General features: G+C 44.4%; 1 pseudogene; it reads left to right on the top strand.

The window, feature by feature from the left end:
• LOC124028267 overlaps positions 1-16,928 on the top strand; it is a 40,909-nt pseudogene extending 23,981 nt beyond the window's left edge.
• The last annotated feature ends 70 nt before the right edge of the window (positions 16,929-16,998 follow it).

Below are 16,998 nucleotides of genomic sequence, written 5' to 3'. Positions count from 1 at the left end.
AACAGTAATAGTGACTATAGTAACAGTAATAGTGACTATAGTAACAGTAATGTGACTATAGTAACAGTAATAGTGACTATAGTAACAGTAATAGTGACTATAGTAACAAGTAATAGTGACTATAGTAACAGTAATAGTGACTATAGTAACAGTAACAGTGACTATAGTAACAGTAACAGTGACTATAGTAACAGTAATAGTGACTATAGTAACAGTAATAGTGACTATAGTAACAGTAATAGTGACTATAGTAACAGTAATAGTGACTATAGTAACAGTAATAGTGACTATAGTAACAGTAATAGTGACTATAGTAACAGTAATAGTGACCATAGTAACAGTAATAGTGACTATAGTAACAGTAATAGTGACTATAGTAACAGTAATAGTGACTATAGTAACAGTAATAGTGACTATAGTAATAGTGACTATAGTAACTATAGTAACAGTAATAGTGACTATAGTAACAGTAATAGTGACTATAGTAACAGTAATAGTGACCATAGTAACAGTAATAGTGACTATAGTAACAGTAGTGTACTAGTCATTATGTCTTGCTCCCCCCTAGGCTGACCATAGTAACAGTAAGTGTACTAGTCATTATGTCTTGCTCCCCCCTAGGCTGACCATAGTAACAGTAATAGTGACCATAGTAACAGTAATAGTGACTATAGTAACAGTAATAGTGACCATAGTAACAGTAATAGTGACTATAGTAACAGTAATAGTGACCATAGTAACAGTAATAGTGACTATAGTAACAGTAATAGTGACCATAGTAACAGTAATAGTGACCATAGTAACAGTAATAGTGACCATAGTAACAGTAATAGTGACCATAGTAACAGTAATAGTGACTATAGTAACAGTAATAGTGACCATAGTAACAGTAATAGTGACCATAGTAACAGTAATAGTGACCATAGTAACAGTAATAGTGACCATAGTAACAGTAATAGTGACCATAGTAACAGTAATAGTGACTATAGTAACAGTAATAGTGACCATAGTAACAGTAATAGTGACCATAGTAACAGTAATAGTGACCATAGTAACAGTAATAGTGACCATAGTAACAGTAATAGTGACCATAGTAACAGTAATAGTGACCATAGTAACAGTAATAGTGACTATAGTAACAGTAATAGTGACCATAGTAACAGTAACAGTGACTATAGTAACAGTAATAGTGACCATAGTAACAGTAATAGTGACTATAGTAACAGTAATAGTGACCATAGTAACAGTAATAGTGACCATAGTAACAGTAATAGTGACCATAGTAACAGTAATAGTGACTATAGTAACAGTAGTGTAATAGTCATTATGTCTTGCTCCCCCCTAGGCTGACCACCTGGTGAGGAAGGAGCGTCCTCTGGTCCAGCGGGAGTCTGTGGACCTGGACGTACCCGAGGAGAGGGCTCCTAAACGGGCCACCACGGAGCTGAATGAGGCAGAAAGGCTGGAGGACCTGGAGACATGCATGGTACACTACACTACACCACCATATGTTTTGTGTGAGGGCCAGGCTTCTGTTCATTCTGTTTCCTGTCACGGGTTCCTCACTCATTCGGGGTTCCAGACATGTCTAATCTCAGACTGAGTGTTACAGGGAGATGAGCTAACCTTGGCTCATGTCTGGTTATCGTCCTTAAAGGACACAATCCTTAATCTACCATTAAGGTTAACTGGTTCTAACTGTAATGAATTAGCAGTTCCTCATGCTGTGCCTACTGGCCATTGTAAGATGGTAAGATAGGGAGATTAATTCGTTATGGTAAGATGGTAAGATAGGGAGGTTGATTCATTATGGTAGGATGGTAAGATACTGTAGGGAGGTTGATTCATTATGGTAGGATGGTAAGATAGGGAGGTTGATTCGTTATGGTAGGATGGTAAGATAGGGAGGTTGATTCATTATGGTAGGATGGTAAGATACTGTAGGGAGGTTGATTCATTATGGTAGGATGGTAAGATACTGTAGGGAGGTTGATTCATTATGGTAGGATGGTAAGATAGGGAGGTTGATTCGTTATGGTAGGATGGTAAGATAGGGAGGTTGATTCATTATGGTAGGATGGTAAGATACTGTAGGGAAGGTTGATTCATTATGGTAGGATGGTAAAGATACTGTAGGGAGGTTGATTCATTATGGTAGGATGGTAAGATAGGGAGGTTGATTCATTGTGGTAGGATGGTAAAGATACTGTAGGGAGGTTGATTCCTTATTGATTCCACTCCCATCCTCCCTCCTTCCCTCCCATCCTCTCTCTTTCCCTCCCTCCCTCCCATCATCTCTCTTTCCCTCCCTCCCTCCCATCATCTCTCTTTCCCTCCCTCCCTCCCATGATCTCTCCTCCCTCCCTCCCATCCTTTCCTCCCTCCCTCCGTCCCTCCCTCCCATCCTCCCTCCCATCCTCCCTCCCTCCGTCCCTCCCTCCCCATCCTCCCTCCCATCCTCCCTCCCTCCGTCCCTCCCTCCATCCTCCCTCCCTCCCATCCTCCCTCCCTCCCCATCCTCCCCATCCTCCCTCCCTCCCTCCCTCCCATCCTCCCTCCGTCCCTCCCTCCCATCCTCCCTCCCTCCCTCCGTCCCTCCCTCCCTCCTCCCTCCCATCCTCCCCCCCCTCCGTCCCTCCCTCCCATCCTCCCTCCTATCCTCCCTCCCATCCTCCCTCCCTCCTATCCTCCCTCCCTCCCTCCCATCCTCCCTCCCATCCTCCCTCCCTCTATCCTCCCTCCTCCCTCCCCATCCTCCCTCCCTCCTATCCTCCCTCCCTCCCTCCTATCCTCCCTCCCTCCCCTATCCTCCCTCCCTCCTCCTCATCCTCCCTCCCTCCCATCCTCCCTCCCTCCTATCCTCCCTCACTCCCTCCTATCCTCCCTCCCTCCTATCCTCCCTCCCTCCTTCCTATCCTCCCTCCCTCCTATCCTACCTCCCTCCTATCCTCCCTCCCTCCCTCCCTCCCTCCTATCCTCCTATCTTCTCTCCTCCCATCCTCCCTCCCTAAGTAGTGTATTAGTGAAGTCCTTTCATCAAGGCCGCCCGTGTTTCCTGTCTAAATGAATCTCATTAAGAGCAGCATTACTGCCCGTCTTTGTAGCGCCGTACATCAGTCAAACACTCAGAGAGGCCTGTGTCTTATTCACTCGGCACCAAACCAAAGACAACATCTTGAAACGGAAGGATTTTCTCTGAATTTGTCCAATTAAAAACACTTGTTTTTACATTTTTCATTGCACAATGTTTTGAAACGTTTTGCCTTGGTCAACACTAATGAATACAACCCTGCCACTCACATGGGATGTGTGATATGATCTGGTTGTTGTTGTCCTAATAGGTTAAAACCACAGCCTTTTACACGGCTCTGGGTTAATGTCCAAAGGATTCCAAATGGATTCCTTCTCATTGTTTACCTGAAGAAGCGTTAACCTTCCAGCCTTGAGTTCTCTCTCTCTCTCTCTCTCTCTCTAATCTCTACCTATAGAGTTCTCTCTCTCTCTCTCTCTACTCTAGAGTTCTCTCTCTCTCTAATCTCTCTCTCTAGAGTCTCTCTCTCTCTCTCTCTAATCTCTTTCAATTCAATTCAGGGGCTTTATTGGCATGGGAAACATGTGTTAACATTGCCAAAGCAAGTGAGGTAGATAATATATTAAGTGAATATATAAAGTGAAACAATGTACAAATGGTTAAAGGACTCTCTCTCTCTCTCTAATGATCTACCTATAGAGTTCTATAGAGTTCTCTCTCTCTAATGATCTACCTATAGAGTTCTCTCTCTCTTAATGATCTCTCTCTCTCTTAATGATCTACCTATAGAGTTCTCTCTCTCTAATGATCTACCTATAGAGTTCTCTCTCTCTCTAATGATCTACCTATAGAGTTCTCTCTCTCTCTCTCTAATGATCTACCTATAGAGTTCTCTCTCTCTCTCTAATGATCTACCTATAGAGTTCTCTCTCTCTCTAATGATCTACCTATAGAGTTCTCTCTCTCTCTTAATGATCTAACTATAGAGTTCTCTCTCTCTAATGATCTACCTATAGAGTTCTCTCTCTCTCTAATGATCTACCTATAGAGTTCTCTCTCTCTCTCTCTCTCCCTAATGATCTACCTATAGAGTTCTCTCTCTCTCTAATGATCTACCTATGAGTTCTCTCTCTCTCTCTAATGATCTACCTATAGAGTTCTCTCTCTCTCTCTCTAATGATCTACCTATAGAGTTCTCTCCTCTAATGATCTACCTATAGAGTTATCTCTCTCTCTCTCTAATGATCTACCTATAGAGTTCTCTCTCTCTCTCTAATGATCTACCTATAGAGTTCTCTCTCTTAATGATCTACCTATAGAGTTCTCTCTCAATGATCTACATATAGAGTTCTCTCTCTTAATGATCTACCTATAGAGTTCTCTCTCTCTAATGATCTACCTATAGAGTTCTCTCTCTCTCTCTCTAATGATCTACCTATAGAGTTCTCTCTCTCTCTCTAATGATCTACCTATAGAGTTCTCTCTCTCTCTTAATGATCTACCTATAGAGTTCTCTCTCTCTTAATGATCTACCTATAGAGTTCTCTCTCTCTCTTAATGATCTACCTATAGAGTTCTCTCTCTCTCTAATGATCTACCTATAGAGTTCTCTCTCTCTCTCTCAATGAGATCTACCTATAGAGTTCTCTCTCTCTCTCTTAATGATCTACCTATAGAGTTCTCTCTCTCTCTTAATGATCTTATAGAGTTGTCTCTCTCTTAATGATCTACCTATAGAGTTATCTCTCTCTTCTAATGATCTTCCTATAGAGTTCTCTCTCTCTCTCCTAATGATCTACCTATAGAGTTCTCTCTCTCTCTAATGATCTACCTATAGAGTTCTCTCTCTCTACTCTCTCTAATGATCTACCTATAGAGTTCTCTCTCTCTTAATGATCTACCTATAGAGTTCTCTCTCTCTTAATGATCTACCTATAGAGTTCTCTCTCTCTCTCTCTAATGATCTACCTATAGAGTTCTCTCTCTCTCTAATGATCTACCTATAGAGTTCTCTCTCTCTCTAATGATCTACCTATAGAGTTCTCTCTCTCTCTTAATGATCTACCTATAGAGTTCTCTCTCTCTCTAATGATCTACCTATAGAGTTCTCTCTCTCTAATGATCTACCTATAGAGTTCTCTCTCTCTCTCTAATGATCTACCTATAGAGTTCTCTCTCTCTTAATGATCTACCTATAGAGTTCTCTCTCTCTCTAATGATCTACCTATAGAGTTCTCTCTCTCTCTCTAATGATCTACCTATAGAGTTTTCTCTCTAATGATCTACCTATAGAGTTCTCTCTCTCTTAATGATCTACCTATAGAGTTCTCTCTCTCTCTAATGATCTACCTATAGAGTTCTCTCTCTCTCTAATGATCTACCTATAGAGTTCTCTCTCTCTCTAATGATCTACCTATAGAGTTCTCTCTCTCTCTAATGATCTACCTATAGAGTTCTCTCTCTAATGATCTACCTATAGAGTTCTCTCTCTCTCTCTAATGATCTACCTATAGAGTTCTCTCTCTCTCTCTACCTATAGAGTTCTCTCTCTCTCTAATGATCTACCTATAGAGTTCTCTCTCTCTCTCTAATGATCTACCTATAGAGTTCTCTCTCTCTCTAATGATCTACCTATAGAGTTCTCTCTCTCTACTCTCTCTCTAATGATCTACCTATAGAGTTCTCTCTCTCTCTCTAATGATCTACCTATAGAGTTCTCTCTCTCTATCTCTCTCTCTAATGATCTACCTATAGAGTTCTCTCTCTCTCTCTAATGATCTACCTATAGAGTTCTCTCTCTCTCTCTAATGATCTACCTATAGAGTTCTCTCTCTCTCTAATGATCTACCTATAGAGTTCTCTCTCTCTCTAATGATCTACCTATAGAGTTCTCTCTCTCTCTAATGATCTACCTATAGAGTTCTCTCTCTCTCTAATGATCTACCTATAGAGTTCTCTCTCTCTCTCTCTAATGATCTACCTATAGAGTTCTCTCTCTCTCTAATGATCTACCTATAGAGTTCTCTCTCTCTCTCTCTAATGATCTACCTATAGAGTTCTCTCTCTCTCTAATGATCTACCTATAGAGTTCTCTCTCTCTCTCTCTCTCTTAATGATCTACCTATAGAGTTCTCTCTCTCTCTCTAATGATCTACCTATAGAGTTCTCTCTCTCTCTCTCTAATGATCTACCTATAGAGTTCTCTCTCTCTCTAATGATCTACCTATAGAGTTCTCTCTCTCTCTAATGATCTACCTATAGAGTTCTCTCTCTCTCTCTCTAATGATCTACCTATAGAGTTCTCTCTCTCTCTAATGATCTACCTATAGAGTTCTCTCTCTCTCTAATGATCTACCTATAGAGTTCTCTCTCTCTCTCTATCTATAGAGGTTCTCTCTCTCTCTCTAATGATCTACCTATAGAGTTCTCTCTCTCTCTCTCTCTGATCTACCTATAGAGTTCTCTCTCTCTCTCTCTCTAATGATCTACCTATAGAGTTCTCTCTCTCTCTCTAATGATCTACCTATAGAGTTCTCTCTCTCTCTAATGATCTACCTATAGAGTTCTCTCTCTCTAATGATCTACCTATAGAGTTCTCTCTCTCTCTCTAATGATCTACCTATAGAGTTCTCTCTCTCTTAATGATCTACCTATAGAGTTCTCTCTCTCATAATGATCTACCTATAGAGTTCTCTCTCTCTCTCTAATGATCTACCTATAGAGTTCTCTCTCTCTCTCTCTAATGATCTACCTATAGAGTTCTCTCTCTAATCCTACCTATAGAGTTCTACCTAATGATCTTCTCTAGAGTTCTCTCTCTAATGATCTACCTATAGAGTTCTCTCTCTCTCTCTAATGATCTACCTATAGAGTTCTCTCTCTCTCTAATGATCTACCTATAGAGTTCTCTCTCTCTCTCTAATGATCTACCTATAGAGTTCTCTCTCTCTCTCTCTAATGATCTACCTATAGAGTTCTCTCTAATGATCTACCTATAGAGTTCTCTCTCTAATGATCTACCTATAGAGTTCTCTCTCTAATGATCTACCTATAGAGTTCTCTTCTCTCTCTAATGATCTACCTATAGAGTTCTCTCTCTCTCTCTCTTAATGATCTACCTATAGAGTTCTCTCTCTAATGATCTACCTATAGAGTTCTCTCTCTCTCTAATGATCTACCTCTAGAGTTCTCTCTCTCTCTCTAATGATCTACCTCTAGAGTTCTCTCTCTCTCTCTCTCTAATGATCTACCTATAGAGTTCTCTCTCTCTCTCTAATGATCTACCTATAGAGTTCTCTCTCTCTCTAATGATCTACCTTTAGAGTTCTCTCTCTCTAATGATCTACCTATAGAGTTCTCTCTCTCTCTCTAATGATCTACCTATAGAGTTCTCTCTCTCTCTCTCTCTCTAATGATCTACCTATAGAGTTCTCTCTCTCTAATGATCTACCTATAGAGTTCTCTCTCTCTCTCTAATGATCTACCTATAGAGTTCTTTCTCTCTAATGATCTACCTATAGAGTTCTCTCTCTCTAATGATCTACCTCTCTAGAGTTCTCTCTCTAATGATCTACCTATAGAGTTCTCTCTCCTAATGATCTACCTATAGAGTTCTCTCTTCTCTAATGATCTACCTATAGAGTTCTCTCTCTCTCTCTCTAATGATCTACCTATAGAGTTCTCTCTCTCTCTCTAATGATCTACCTATAGAGTTCTCTCTCTCTCTCTCTCTCTCTCTCTCTCTCTCTCTTAATGATCGACCTATAGAGTTCTCTCTAATGATCTACCTATAGAGTTCTCTCTCTCTCTCTAATGATCTACCTATAGAGTCTTCTCTCTCTCTAATGATCTACCTATAGAGTTCTATCTCTCTCTCTAAATGATCTACTCTAGAGTTCTCTCTCTCTCTAATGATCTAACTATAGAGTCTCTCTCTCTAATGATCTACCTATAGAGTTCTCTCTCTCTCTAATGATCTACCTATAGAGTTCTCTTCTCTCTCTCTTAATGATCTACCTATAGAGTTCTCTCTCTCTAATGATCTACCTATAGAGTTCTCTCTCTCTAATGATCTAACTATAGAGTTCTCTCTCTCTAATGATCTACTCTCTAGAGTTCTCTCTCTCTAATGATCTACCCAGAGCTCTCTCTCTCTCTAATGATCTACCTATAGAGTCTCTCTCTCTCTCTTAATGATCTACCTATAGAGTTCTTCTAATGATCTACCTATAGAGTTCTCTCTCTCTAATGATCTCTCTCTCTCTCTCTCTCTCTCTCTCTCTCTCTCTCTCTCTCTCTTAATGATCTACCTATAGAGCTCTCTCTCTCTCTCTCTCTCTTTCTTTCTCTCTTCTCTCTCTCTCTCTCTCTCTCTCTCTCTCTCTCTCTCTCTCTCTACTCTATAGAGCTCTCTCTCTCTCTCTCTAATGATCTACCTATAGAGTTCTCTCTCTCTCTCTCTAATGATCTACCTATAGAGTTCTCTCTCTCTTTTTCTGAATTCATTGAGCCTTTATCTTGTCTCCTTTCTCTTCTTTTCTGCTCTCCTTCTGTCTCCTTCCTTCCTCTTTCAACCTTTGCATCATGGAGACTCTTTGCTGCACCAGTGTAAGTAACTCTCGACTCTCTCACTATTTTTCACTCTTTCTCTCACCCACCCTGTTCTCTGTCTGTCTGTCTGTCTGTCTGTCTGTCTGTCTGTCTGTCTGTCTGTCTGTCTGTCTGTCTGTCTGTCTGTCTGTCTGTCTGTCTGTCTGTCTGTCTGTCTGTCTGTCTGTCTGTCTGTCTGTCTGTCTGTCTGTCTGTCTGTCTGTCTGTCTGTCTGTCTGTCTGTCTGTCTGTCTGTCTACTCACTAGCTGGTACAGTAACACAAAGACCATCCTTGTTCAGTCCCCCCCTCTCTCTCTCTCTCTCTCTCTCTCTCTCTCTCTCTTTCTCTCTCTCTCTCTCTCTCTCTCTCATTTTATCTGAGCCATCAGAATGTGGCAGCCCTGAGGGGAAACTCCGCTCAGACACAAGCCCTCCTCCTCCACCTTCCCTTCCTCCCCTGCCTCCCGCTCTGCCCAGCCTGGCCCAACGTGAACTGACTACTGAGTTGCATCTGATGGTTCAGATCCGGTCCGGTTAGAGATTGAGGCCATTTTAATCTCTTCAAGACATGAAAAACTCTGTTGTCACAAACAGAATTTGATGAAAAACATATTTTGAACAAGCCACAAGAGTTTTTATCTGTCAGATGGTGAGCGTGTGGGGCCTGACGCAGTCAGATAGGACAGTGGGGCCTGACCCAGTCAGATAGGACAGTGGGGCCTGACACAGGTAGGATAGGACAGTGGGGCCTGACACAGTCAGGATAGGACAGTGGGGCCTGACGCAGTGGAATAGGACAGTAGGGCCTGACGCAGTCAGATAGGACAGTGGGGCCTGACACAGTAAGATAGGACAGTGGGGCCTGACACAGTAAGATAGGACAGTGGGGCCTGACACAGGTCAGGATAGGACAGTGGGGCCTGACACAGTCAGGATAGGACAGTGGGGCCTGACACGAGTAGGATAGGACAGTGGGGCCTGACACAGGAGGATAGGACAGTGGGGCCTGACGCTGTGGAATAGGACAGTAGGGCCTGATGCAGTCAGATAGGACAGTAGGGCCTGATGCAGTCAGATAGGACAGTAGGGCCTGATGCAGTAAGATAGGACAGTAGGGCCTGATGCAGTCAGATAGGACAGTAGGGCCTGATGCAGTAAGATAGGACAGTAGGGCCTGACGCAGTCAGATAGGACAGCGGGGCCTGACAGAGGTAGATAGGACAGTGGGGCCTGATGCAGTAAGATAGGACAGTGGGGCCTGACCCAGTCAGATAGGACAGTGGGGCCTGACACAGTAAGATAGGACAGTGGGGCCTGACACAGTCAGATAGGACAGTGGGGCCTGACACAGTCAGATAGGACAGTGGGGCCTGACACAGTCAGATAGGACAGTGGGGCCTGATGCAGTAAGATAGGACAGTGGGGCCTGACACAGTCAGATAGGACAGTGGGGCCTGACAGAGGTAGATAGGACAGTGGGGCCTGACCCAGTCAGATAGGACAGTGGGGCCTGACCCAGTCAGATAGGACAGTGGGGCCTGACACAGTAAGATAGGACAGCGGGGCCTGACCCAGTCAGATAGGACAGTGGGGCCTGACGCAGTGGAATAGGACAGTGGGGCCTGACACAGTCAGATAGGACAGCGGGGCCTGACAGAGGTAGATAGGACAGTGGGGCCTGACCCAGTCAGATAGGACAGTGGGGCCTGACCCAGTCAGATAGGACAGTGGGGCCTGACACAGTAAGATAGGACAGTGGGGCCTGACGCAGTAAGATAGGACAGTGGGGCCTGATGCAGTAAGATAGGACAGTGGGGCCTGATGCAGTAAGATAGGACAGTGGGGCCTGACACAGTAAGATAGGACAGTGGGGCCTGACACAGTAAGATAGGACAGTGGGGCCTGACGCAGTAAGATAGGACAGTGGGGCCTGACACAGTAAGATAGGACAGTGGGGCCTGATGCAGTAAGATAGGACAGTGGGGCCTGACACAGTAAGATAGGACAGTGGGGCCTGACGCAGTAAGATAGGACAGTGGGGCCTGACACAGTAAGATAGGACAGTGGGGCCTGATGCAGTAAGATAGGACAGTGGGGCCTGACAGAGGTAGATAGGACAGTGGGGCCTGACAGAGGTAGATAGGACAGTGGGGCCTGATGCAATTTGATATCATATCTTGTGATGTTGCAAGTATTTGCTTGTATAACTCCTGATGCCCCTGATGCTCCTGATGCAACGCCCCTCCCTCATTGCATCATTCCACACTGCTGGAACACCACCTGGTCATGATGTCACACACAGTGTCACAATGTCACCTGAAATACTGTTGTCTTCAGTTCACTCACTGTGTGTCAAATCTCCCTCTCTGGTATTGTCATGAGAAGCATCCATAGATGATTGTGTTTGGTAGTGTATATCTGATATATATCTGATAGAAAAGAGGACCATGTTTATGCTGGGGGTGACGGGGAACAGACACTTATTGTATCACAGATACTGATTAGAAGTAGTTTTGTGACCAAGGGCTCAGATCCTAAAAGATGCAATAACCAAGGAGATCTGTATGGTACTGGCCAAGAGCTCTCACTCTCTATCTGTCTCTCTCTCTGGCTCTCTCTCTCTGGCTCTCTCTCTCTCTGGCTCTCTCTCTCTCTGGCTCTCTCTCTCTCTGGCTCTCTCTCTCTCTCTCTGGCTCTCTCTCTCTGGCTCTCTCTCTCTGGCTCTCTCTCTCTCTCTCTCTCTGGCTCTCTCTCTCTCTGGCTCTCTCTCTCTCTCTGGCTCTCTCTCTCTGGCTCTCTCTCTGGTCTCTCTCTGGGTCTCTCTCTTTCTGGCTCTCTCTCTCTGGCCTCTCTCTCTCTCTGGCTCTCTCTCTCTGGCTCTCTCTCTCTGGCTCTCTCTCTCTCTGGCTCTCTCTGGCTCTCTCTCTCTCTCTGGCTCTCTCTCTGGCTCTCTCTCTGGGTCTCTCTCTGGGTCTCTCTCTTTCTGTCTCTCTCTCTCTACTGGCTCTCTCTCTCTCTCTGGGTCTCTCTCTCTCTGTCTCTCTCTCTCTCTGGCTCTCTCTCTCTCTCTGGGTCTCTCTCTGCTCTTGCTCTCTCTGGCTCTCTCTCTGGCTCTCTTTCTCGCTCTCTCTCTGGGTCTCTCTCTCTGGCTCTCTCTCTCTCTGGCTCTCTCTCTCTCTGGCTCTCTCTCTCTCTCTGGCTCTCTCTCTCTCTCTGGCTCTCTCTCTCTGGCTCTCTCTCTCTCTCTCTGGCTCTCTCTCTCTGGCTCTCTCTCTCTCTGCTCTCTCTCTGGCTCTCTCTCTCTCTGGCTCTCTCTCTCGGGTCTCTCTCTGGTCTCTCTCTTTCTGGCTCTCTCTCACTGGCTCTCTCTCTCTCTCTCTGGGCTCTCTCTCTCTGGCTCTCTCTCTCTCTGGCTCTCTCTCTCTCTCTCTGGGTCTCTCTCTGGGTCTCTCTCTCGCTCTGGCTCTCTCTCTGGCTCTCTTTCTCTCTTTCTCGCTCTCTCTCTGGCTCTCTCTGTCTCTCTCTCTGTCTCTCTTTCTCTCTTTCTCCTCTCTCTCTCTCTCTAGCTGTCTCTCTCTCTGGCTCTCTCTCTGGCTCTCTTTCTCGCTCTCTCTCTGGGTCTCTCTCTCTCTGGCTCTCTCTCTCTCTGGCTCTCTCTCTCTCTGGCTCTCTCTCTCTCTCTGGCTCTCTCTCTCTCTCTGGCTCTCTCTCTCTCTGGGTCTCTTTCTCTCTCTCTCTCTGGCTCTCTCTCTCTCTGGCTCTCTCTCTCTCTGGCTCTCTCTCTCTCTGGCTCTCTCTCTCTCTGGCTCTCTCTCTCTCTGGCTCTCTCTCTGGGTCTCTCTCTGGGTCTCTCTCTTTCTGGCTCTCTCTCACTGGCTCTCTCTCTCTCTCTCTCTGGGTCTCTCTCTCTCTGGCTCTCTCTCTCTCTGGCTCTCTCTCTCTCTCTCTCTGGGTCTCTCTCTGGGTCTCTCTCTCGCTCTGGCTCTCTCTCTGGCTCTCTTTCTCTCTTTCTCGCTCTCTCTCTGGCTCTCTCTGTCTCTCTCTCTGTCTCTCTTTCTCTCTTTCTCCTCTCACTCTCTCTCTCTCTAGCTGTCTCTCTCTCTTTCTCTCTTTCTCTCTCTCTCTCTCTCTCTCTCTCTGTCTCTCTCTCTAGCTGTCTCTCTGTCTTTCTCTCTTTCTCCTCTCTGTCTCTCTCTCTTTCTCTCTTTCTCCTCTCTGTCTCTCTCTCTTTCTCCTCTCTCTCTCTCTCTCTCTCTCTTTCTCCTCTCTCTCTCTCTCTCTCTCTCTCTCTCTCTCTCTCCTCTCTCTCTCTCTCTTTTCCCTCTCTTTCCTCTCTCTTTCTCCCCTCTTCTCCTCTTTCTCCTCTCTCGTTCTCCTCTCTCGTTCTCCTCTCTCTCTTTCTCTCTCTCTCTCTCTCTCTCTCTCTCTCTCTCTCTCTCTCTCTCTCTCTCTCTCTCTCTCTCTCTCATCCTCTCTTTCTCCTCTCTATCGTCTCTCTCTCTCTCTCTCTCTCTCTCTCTCTCTCGCTCTCTCTCTCTCTCCTCTCTCTTTCTCTCCTCTCTCTCTCTAACATTGATGCAGCAGGACACATCTCCTGTTGCTAGTGTTCTGTCCTGTTAATATTGGATGCAGCAGGACACATCTCTCCTGTCAGTTAGTGTTCTGTCCTGTTAATATTGATGCAGCAGGACACATCTCCTATTAGTTAGTGTTCTGTCCTGTTAATATTGATGCAGCAGGACACATCTCCTGTTAGTTAGTGTTCTGTCCTGTTAATATTGGATGATGCAGCAGGACACATCTCTGTCAGTTAGTGTTCTGTCCTGTTAATATTGATGCAGCAGGACATCTCCCTGTTAGTTAGTGTCCTGTCCTGTATGTGGAGGTTTGATGCCTGTCCTGTTAATATTGGATGAGCGGACATACTCCTGTTAGTTAGTGTTCTGTCCTGTTAATATTGATGCAGAGGTTTGATTAGTGTCCTATTCTGTTAATATTGATGTTAGGACACATCTCCTGTCGAGTTAGTGTTCTGTCCTGTTAATATTGATTTGATGCAGCAGGACACATCTCCTGTCAGTTAGTGTTCTGTCTGTTAATAATTGATGCAGCAGGACACAGTTAGTTTGTTCTGTCCTGTTAATATTGATGTAGCAGGACACCTCTGTAGCTATCTCCTGTCAGGAGGCTTGATGCAGCAGGACACAGTGTTCTGTCCTGTTAATGTTGGAGGTTTGATGCAGCAGGACACAGTTAGTTTTCTGTCCTCATTTTTGGTTTTGTTTTGGTAACCGAATAAGCGAGAGGGAAAAACAAACAAGATAAAGATCACTTCATCTTTTACGCAACCTAGTATTGAAATGATGTCCTGAATTCAAGTGCAGCATTGACACATTACACTCAGTGAAGTGTGTTTTGTGATTGTGGATTGAAAGTGACCTCCCCGTCTGTAAGAGGGCTGGCTGAGTATCAGAAGGTTTTGATCATAGCCGTTATGGCGTCTCTTATGCGTAAATATCTGTGTTCTTTCCAGATGACTCCCAAGTCCAAGAGGAAAAGCATCCACAGTAGAATGCTCCGTCAGTTTCTGTGCTTCGGTGAGTCTCCTCGACCAAGCAGAGCGCTGGTATCAGATCAACGTTGTGACGTGTGGACCATGACAGATTGTTGTGGTGTTCCTACCTGTACGAGAAGCTGATGAATAATTAACTAGATAACATACTCCTGACAGAGAGCTTTTTAGGTTCTGACAGAGAGCTGGTTTAGTTAACATACCTCTAGTTTTAGGTTCTGAAGAGAGCTGGTTTAGATAACATACTCTAGTTGTAGGTTCTGACAGAGAGCTGGTTTAGGTTCTGACAGAGAGCTGGTTTAGATAACATACCTCTAGTTGTAGGTTCTGACAGAGAGCTGGTTTAGATAACATACCTCTAGTTTTAGGTTCTGACAGAGAGCTGGTTTTAGATAACATACACCTCTAGTTGTAGGTTCTGACAGAGAGCTGTTTTAGGTTCTGACATAGAGGCTGTTTTAGGTTCTGACAGAGAGCTGGTTTAGATAACATACCTCTAGTTATAGGTTCTGACAGAGAGCTGGTTTAGGTTCTGACAGAGAGCTAGTTTAGGTTCTACTGAGTTGTAGGTTTAGATAACACCTCTGGTGTAGGTTCTGACAGAGAGCTGGTTTAGATAACATACCTCTAGTTGTAGGTTCTGACAGAGAGCTGGTTTAGATAACATACCTCTAGTTGTAGGTTCTGACAGAGAGCTGGTTTAGGTTCTGACAGAGAGCTGGTTTAGATAACATACCTCTAGTTGTAGGTTGACAGAGCTAGTTTAGATAACATACCTCTAGTTTGTAAGGTTCTGACAGAGAGCTGGTTTAAGATAACATACCTCTAGTTGTGAGTTCTGACAGAGGAAGCTGGTTTAGGTTCTGACAGAGAGCTGGTTTAGATAACATACCTCTAGTTGTAGGTTCTGACAGAGAGCTGGTTTAGTTAACATACCTGTTGTAGGTTCTGACAGAGAGCTGGTTTAGGTTCTGACAGAGAGCTGGTTTAGATAACATACCTCTAGTTGTAGGTTCTGACAGAGAGCTGGTTTAGGAGCTGGTTTAGATAACATACCTCTAGTTGTAGGTTCTGACAGAGAGCTGGTTTTAGATAACATACCTCTAGTTGTAGGTTCTGACAGAGAGCTGGTTTTAACATACCTCTAGTTGTAGGTTCTGACAGAGAGCTGTTTTAGGTTCCTGACAGAGAGCTGTTTTAGGTTCTGACAGAGAGCTGGTTTTAGGTTCTGACAGAGAGCTGGTTTTAGATAACATACCTCTAGGTAGGTTCTGACAGAGAGCTGGTTTTAGATAACATACCTCTAGTTGTAGGTTCTGACAGAGAGCTGGTTTAGTTCTGACAGAGAGCTGGTTTAGATAACATACCTCTAGTTGTAGGTTCTGACAGAGAGCTGGTTTAGGTTCTGACAGAGAGCTGGTTTAGATAACATACCTCTAGAGGTTCTGACAGAGAGCTGGTTTAGGTTGTAGGACAGAGAGCTTCTGACAGAGAGCTGGTTTAGATAACATACCTCTAGTTGTAGGTTCTGACAGAGAGCTGGTTTAGATAACATACCTCTAGTTTTAGGTTCTGACAGAGAGCTGGTTTTAGATAACATACCTCTAGTTGTAGGTTCTGACAGAGAGCTTTTAGGTTCTGACAGATAACATACCTCTAGTTTTAGGTTCTGACAGAGAGCTGGTTTAGATAACATACCTCTAGTTGTAGGTTCTGACAGAGAGCTGTTTTAGGTTCTGACAGAGAGCTGGCTTAGAGTCTAGTTTTAGGTTTAGATAACATACCTCTAGTTGTAGGTTCTGACAGAGAGCTGGTTTAGATAACATACCTCTAGTTGTAGGTTCTGACAGAGAGCTGGTTTAGATAACATACCTCTAGTTGTAGGTTCTGACAGAGAGCTGGTTTAGGTTCTGACAGAGAGCTGGTTTAGATAACATACCTCTAGTTGTAGGTTCTGACAGAGAGCTGGTTTAGATAACATACCTCTAGTTGTAGGTTCTGAGAGCTGGTTTAGATAACACACCTCTAGTTAATTTATAAATGCAGAAATGTGTTTTGTGAAATGTGTTTCATTACATAGTCTTACTAGATATGAACTGCTACTTATTCATAATGTTCCCACCATCTACAGTATGTAATCCTCTGACCTGTCTATAACCTGTGACTCCTGACCTTGTAGAGATGGAGTTTGACCTTGACAAGGCCCTGGAAGATGTTCCTATCCACACAGAGGACCCTCCTGCACCTTCCCCTGCTCCTACCCTCTCTCGAGGTCAGAGAAGAGACCGTCAGGGGCCATGGGAGAACTGCCCTCAGACGAGGCCAAGAAGCTGCAGCACTTCACCAAACTACGCCCTCGCAGGAACAAGAAGATGCAGTCCAGTAAGATACCGGTGAGTATCGCCTCTGTGAGTTACTGCTGGGGGAATGAGCAGGACAGTAAGATACCGGTGAGTATCGCCTCTGTGAGTTACTGCTGGGGGAATGAGCAGTCCAGTAAGATACCGGTGAGTATCGCCTCTGTGAGTTACTGCTGGGGGAATGAGCAGTCCAGTAAGATACCGGTGAGTATCGCCTCTGTGAGTTACTGCTGGGGGAATGAGCAGGACAGTAAGATACCGGTGAGTATCGTCACTGTGAGTTACTGCTGGGGGAATGAGCAGTCCAGTAAGATACTGGTGAGTATCGCCTCTGTGAGTTACTGCTGGGGGAATGAGCAGGACAGTAAGATACCGGTGAGTATCGTCACTGTGAGTTACTGCTGGGGAATGAGCAGTCCAGTAAGATACTGGTGAGTATCGCCTC

This window comes from Oncorhynchus gorbuscha, unplaced genomic scaffold, assembly GCF_021184085.1.
Source record: "Oncorhynchus gorbuscha isolate QuinsamMale2020 ecotype Even-year unplaced genomic scaffold, OgorEven_v1.0 Un_scaffold_3932, whole genome shotgun sequence".
Taxonomy (NCBI): Eukaryota; Metazoa; Chordata; class Actinopteri; order Salmoniformes; family Salmonidae; genus Oncorhynchus; species Oncorhynchus gorbuscha.
The sequence above is the reverse complement of the archived record's forward strand: the minus strand, read 5'-3'. Positions and strand labels throughout refer to the sequence as shown.